The sequence below is a fragment of the Erinaceus europaeus genome, chromosome 2, assembly GCF_950295315.1.
Source record: "Erinaceus europaeus chromosome 2, mEriEur2.1, whole genome shotgun sequence".
NCBI classification, from domain to species: domain Eukaryota; kingdom Metazoa; phylum Chordata; class Mammalia; order Eulipotyphla; family Erinaceidae; genus Erinaceus; species Erinaceus europaeus.
Window position 1 is genome coordinate 54,142,021 of NC_080163.1, and position 6,250 is coordinate 54,148,270.

Sequence of the window (6,250 nt, forward strand, 5' to 3'; positions counted from 1 at the left end):
AATGTTTTGGGCTGGACAGTCATTTTAGTAATGTTAATTTCTCTAGTCAATGAACACAGGATATATTTCTATTTTATTTCCTCTATTGACCTAAAGATTTTAACACAAAAAATATTTTATGTGTTAAATTTATTCCAAGGTACCATGTTTTCATTTTTTTTTTGTTCTTGCTTTTTTTTTTTTTTTTGTCAGAGCACTGCTAAACTTTGGTGGTGCTGGGGAATGAACTTGGTTCTCATGGTGCCTCAGAGATGAATCTTTTTGCATAACTACTAGGCTATCTCCACAGCCCTTGATTCATCATCTTGTATCCTCAATAGTGTAAACTTTCCAGAGTTTCTACTTAATTATCTCTTTCAGAACACAACTACTGAATAATTCCCAAGGGTCATGGTATAACATGGGAAGCAAAAAAGCCCAAGAATAATGAGGAGGAATGCAATTTCTCTTGAATGGCTTCCCATTCTATGATAGATAGTCTTGGCATGGATCGTGGGCCAGTCAGAGAAGAGATAAATCAAAAGGGTATGGAGTATTTCAGGGCCTTAAGTTTTGTCATTTCTGCCCTTTCTTTGTGATAGAGACAATACAGTTAGATATAAGGCAACAAGGAAAAGTGATTGCTCACAAAGTATCTTTGGAGCTCACAACATTTTCTTGGTGTTATCTCTGGGGGGTCCTTAGGTCTTACTCTAGTTTTCACACAATAGGAGTGCTCAGTTGTTAGTTGAGTATTTTTTTTTTTTTTTAAAGTGAGAATCATCTTTATTTATTTATTTTTTTCCTCCAGGGTTATTGCTGGGCTCGGTGCCTGCACCATGAATTCACCGCTCCTGGAGGCCATTTTTCCCCCTTTTTGTTGCCCTAGTTGTTGCAGCCTCGTTGCGGTTATTATTGCCATTGTTGACGTTGCTTTGTTGTTGGATAGGACAGAGAGAAATGGAGAGAGGAGGGGAAGACAGAGAGAGAGGGGAGAGAAAGATAGATACCTGCAGACCTGCTTCACCGCCCGTGAAGCGACTCCCCTGCAGGTGGGGAGCCGGGGGCTCGAACCGGGATCCTTATGCTGGTCCCTGCGCTTTGCGCCAAGTGCGCTTAACCCACTGCGCCACCGCCAGACTCCCGAGTATTTTTTTTTAATTTTCTTCCTTCCTTCCTTCCTGCCTGCCTGCCTGCCTTCTTTCCTTCCTTCCTTCTTGCCTTCCTTTCTTTCCTTCTTCTTCTCCTTCTTCTTTTCCTCTTCCTCCTCCTGCCAACTCCTCCTCCTCCTTTTGTTTAGTAATTTGGGTATTATTTCATTTTAATCCAATAATAATTTACACTGTTCACAATTTTTTTCTTTTTCTTTTATAGGTAGAGGCAGAGCGACTGAGGTAGAGAGAAAGACAAAAACAAATTGAACAAACAAACAAAAAACCAAATAAAAACAGGCTTACCATGGCCAAGGATAAAGAGAATGTTATACAAATCTTTAGAGTGATTCCTTATTTCAGAATTTATCATTCATACTTATGGTAGTCTAAAGAAACAGTGAATCAGCACTTTAGATTAAAAAAGTCTTACATATTTTAACACATGGATCATCCTTAGCTGAGTGCTATAAATTAATGATTTTATATTTATGTAAGCAAATTAAAATACTAGTTTTTTATATTTATTTCCTTTTGTTGCCCTTGTTTTTTTTTGTTGTAGTTATTATTGTTGATGTCATTGTTGTTGGATAGGACAGAGAGAAATAGAGAGAGGAGGGGAAGACAGAGAGGGGGAGAGAAAGATAGACACCTGCAGACTTGCTTCACTGCCTGTGAAGAGACTCCCCTGCAGGTGGGGAGCCGGGGCTCGAACCGGGATCCTTCCACCTGTTCTTGCGCTTTGCACCACGTGCCCTTAACCCGCTGCGCTAACACCCGACCCCCTAGTTTTTAAAATTTTTATTTATAAAAAGGAAACATTAACAAAACCATAGGATAAGAGGGGTACAACTTCACACAATCCCCACCAACAGGACTCTGTACCCATCCCCTTCCCTGATAGCTTTCCTATTCTTTATCCCTCTGGGAGTATGGACCCAAGGTCATTGTGGGGTGCAGAAGGTGGAAGGTGTGGCTTCTGTAATCACTTCCCTGCTGAACATGGGCATTGACTGCTGGATCTATACTCCCAGACTGTCTCTTTCTTTCCCTAGTGGGGTGGGGCACTAGGGAAGTAGGGCTCCAGGACACATTGATGGGGTTGTCTGTTCAGGGAAGTCTGGTCAGCATCATGCTAGCATCTAGAACCTGGTGGCTGAAAAGAGTTAACATATAAAGCCAAACAAACTGTTGACTAATCATGAACCTAAAGGCTGGAATAGTGCAGATGAAAAGTTGGGGGGGGGGTGTCTCAGTTTAGTTTTTATATAAATTTGGTTTATTTGGAGTCTAATATTAATACTAAAATATAGAACAAATGTGTTTTCCACTGGCTACATTCTGAGAACTCTAACAATAATGAATACAGGCTCTTTAGGTTATATATAGTATAATGCAGTCCTTGACTCATCAATCATTCTGTCCCAAAGGCTTTAAGTATATAAATGAAGAACTTTATCTTAGGTGAAATAACTGCATTCCAGTTTTCCAGAAACAGCAATTGAAAAAAAAAAATCCTTCACATTTGCAACAAGAAGGATGTGTCATTTTAAATTAAGTTGATATGTGAGACAGATGGGCATGTCTTAAACATAGTTTGCCTGAGAAAATAGATATATTCAAACAGAGTTGATGAGAAAACTGCAAGATAAGTAGATAGACATAACAATTAGATGCTGAGTGCTTAGGTTAACTTGGGACTTGGCAGAAAGAACTGAAGTGCTTTGTTGAGATGGAGAAATAGAAATACTAAAAGTAGTCTTAAAATGGGTATGATATGAGCCTTGGGAAATCCTACTTGATTTGTTTTTCTTCTGCCCATTCCTTTATATTTTCTGACTAGTCTCCAATACCTCAGTTTCCATTGTTCCTATCCTTCTCCCTTCTCCTTGGACGTGATCTCTCCCAGTTTCAGAGGAACAACTTAACCTAGCAGAGCGTGCACATGCAAAGCTAGTTTCTTACATCATCTTAACTTGGTTCCGTAATGTGGAGGTATTTCCATGTCCTCTTTGGTTTTCAAAGAAATAAACAGGTGGGGATTTTTTAATCATTAAAAGGTAAAACTAGAAATCAGGAGTCATGGAGGACAGAAGCAACTATTTTTATCTGATCCCCAACTATACGTTTTCCTTTTCAAGGAGGTAAAAAAGCACCTCTTGAAATTCCATTCCCTCAAAGAACGAATGGAAAATTGTATAGAGCATATGTGTTAGCTGATGTCACGATCAGACTGTGCATCATAAAAAGTTCCAGGTCTTTTTTTTTTTTTTATTTAAGAAAGGATTAATTAACAAAACCATAGGGTAGGAGGGGTACAACTCCACACAATTCCCACCACCCAATCTCCATATCCCACCCCCTCCCCTGATAGCTTTCCCATTCTCCATCCCTCTGGGAGCATGGACCCAGGGTCATTGTGGGTTGCAGAAGGTAGAAGGTCTGGCTTCTGTAATTGCTTCCCTGCTGAACATGGGCGTTGACTGGTCGGTCCATACTCCCAGTCTGCCTCTCTCTTTCCCTAGTAGGGTGGGTCTCTGGGGAAGCGGAGCTCCAGGCCACATTGGTGGGGTCTTCAGTCCAGGGAAGCCTGGCTGGCATCCTGATGGCATCTGGAACCTGGTGGCTGAAAAGAGAGTTAACATACAAAGCCAAACAAATTGTTGAGCAATCATGGACCCAAAGTCTGGAACAGTGGAGAGGAAGTGTTAGGGAGGTACTCACTGCAAACTCTAGTGTACTTCTGCTTTCAGGTACATATTTTGCAGTAGTTTATAGATACGTGTGAAGATATGCTCTCTCTCACAGCAACTGGTGTATATCTAGGTTTTGGGACTTTGTTAGAAAGTGAACCACCTGAGATGAAATTAGAGTATACTATGAAAAGAAAGGTCTCACCCGAGTAATGAAGCTGAAGGGTTGTCATTCCACACGTGAAGTCTCTGGACACAGTCTGAAGTGAAGCATGTTGAGGTGGCAATCATTGCATTGGTTAGGTTGTGATTGGCAGATGCAATATTATTTGATATGGATTGGGAGAGGCATATGGCAAAGTGGGCCCTATCCAAGGGTTCCAGGACTGGGGGAAGTAGGGGCTTTATAGTGGAGATGTGAGGTTCCTGCTGTTTTAGGGTTCCAAAAGACAATCGATAGTTAATGTTATCATCACATTATTTGGTAATTGGGTTAACTTTGAAAAGTCCTTTTGTTATGGTTTGCTGTACAGTACCCAGTATCTTGTATATAGCTGTGCTATTGGATGCTTCTGATCTACTTGGTCTAGGCTTTTGAGAGAGTCCGCATATCAAATACACAGCCTATATATTAAAAAGATTCAGTTTGTGTTTTGAAAAACTTCAAGACATACAATTGATTTTCCCCCTCTCATATTAATTAACTACTGATTTATATGTCTACATTTTGCTAGGAGTGTACATAAACACCATTCCCACCACCAAAAGACTGTGACCCATCCCTCCCACCCACTCCCACCCCCCACTGGCCCAGCAAGCTGCATGTCTACCCCTCACCACAGGGTTTTTACTTTGGTGCAAAAGTTCCAGGTCTTAACTGAGCGTCCTGGGCTTTAAGAGGAGCTTCCTATCAGATAGGCCTAAAGCCATCGAGGGTAAAAAGGTTAAAGTGCAGAGGCCTCTTACTTGCTCCTGCTTTCTCCTTCCATCTTTTCTAGGGAATATTATTTCTGGGTCAGAACCATGGGCTTGCTGACTGCTTAAAAACATCTTCAGGGGTGAATTCTTCCATACATCTCTGCCTACCATTGATCTCCTATCAATACTGTCTTGAGTACCAGGTGCAGCCTGACTCTTAGGACTCCTTGCTTCTGTCCCAGCCTTCATCTCTGATAGCTCAGCTTACATTCTAATAGATTTTGTGTCCCATAGATCCCATAGATAGGCCAAAATAGTCCTTTGATATAATTTATGCTCAAAACTTAGCAAGATTGGCACCTGTCTCTCTCAGCTATGTTTGACTAAAAGTACATTTTATATCTGAAAGTGAAACGGACCACCAAAGGAGGGGAAAATGGGGTGAATAAGGTCCTACTCATCCTTCTTTGTCACTGCTTATCTTCCTTTGGCAGATGAAGATGTGAGAAAACATTGTGCAAGGTGAGAAACTCATGTCTCTAATAACCAGCCCCACCTCCTACCTGGAGTATTTTCTATAGCAGCCACATACCATTAGATAGAAGTGGTTTGCAGTAATATCTCTTAGGTTGGATGATCTTACAAAGTAAAGCTTTTCCCTTCACACAAAGGGCTGTAATGTGTAATTATGAATTTCTGCAGTAGGCTTTTTTTTTGCACTATATCAAAAGTCCTTAATAAATGTATATTTATATAACTTCTGGTCTTTGACTTTTTGACTGAGAGGAAAATTGCCTGGCTTTCAGAAATCAGTTAATATGCTTCTTTCTTTCCTACTCAGGTGGGCCGATAGCTATTTTAGTTCTCAGACACGATTTACAGAGCTGATATGCTTCACCGTCTTGTGATAGAACTTGGAATAAATGTGGCAAATATAAACTGGTGAATACTCAAACAGGGAAAGTCAGAATGAGAAAAGCAAGGCTGTAAGTTATACTGGGGTAGGATTTGGAGGCTTGTTGGAGGTTGGAGTATAAAACACTTGAAGAACCTAGCACAAGACTGACAACTTTGACAATGATGATAAGCTTTTCCTTGAAAACAATATGCCCCGATGCTTAGGTATGTTTTCTCCATGTTTTACACATTACTATACTCTGCCCACTCAGGTCTCCTATTATTTGCCATCTAAACTTAGAGTATAAATAATATCACTTCTCAGTTTTGCTTCCTTTCATGACTGTGCCTTCTTTTCCACTGGTTCTTTTGCCACACTCTAGTTTGTTCAAAGGTGAACCTAGTGAACAGAAGAAGCAGTTCAGTAAGGGTTCTTGCACACATAGAACACTTTTTGATCACACTTTTTGTTAGCAGGTAGCAATAAGATAGTATTTTCCCTGTAAATCGTGTAAGTCCCCAAATATAGTTATTGGACCTTTGGCTTATTTATACTGGTCCTTAAAAGAATTAGTTACACTATTTATTATCTTGAATACTGATGGCATTCAT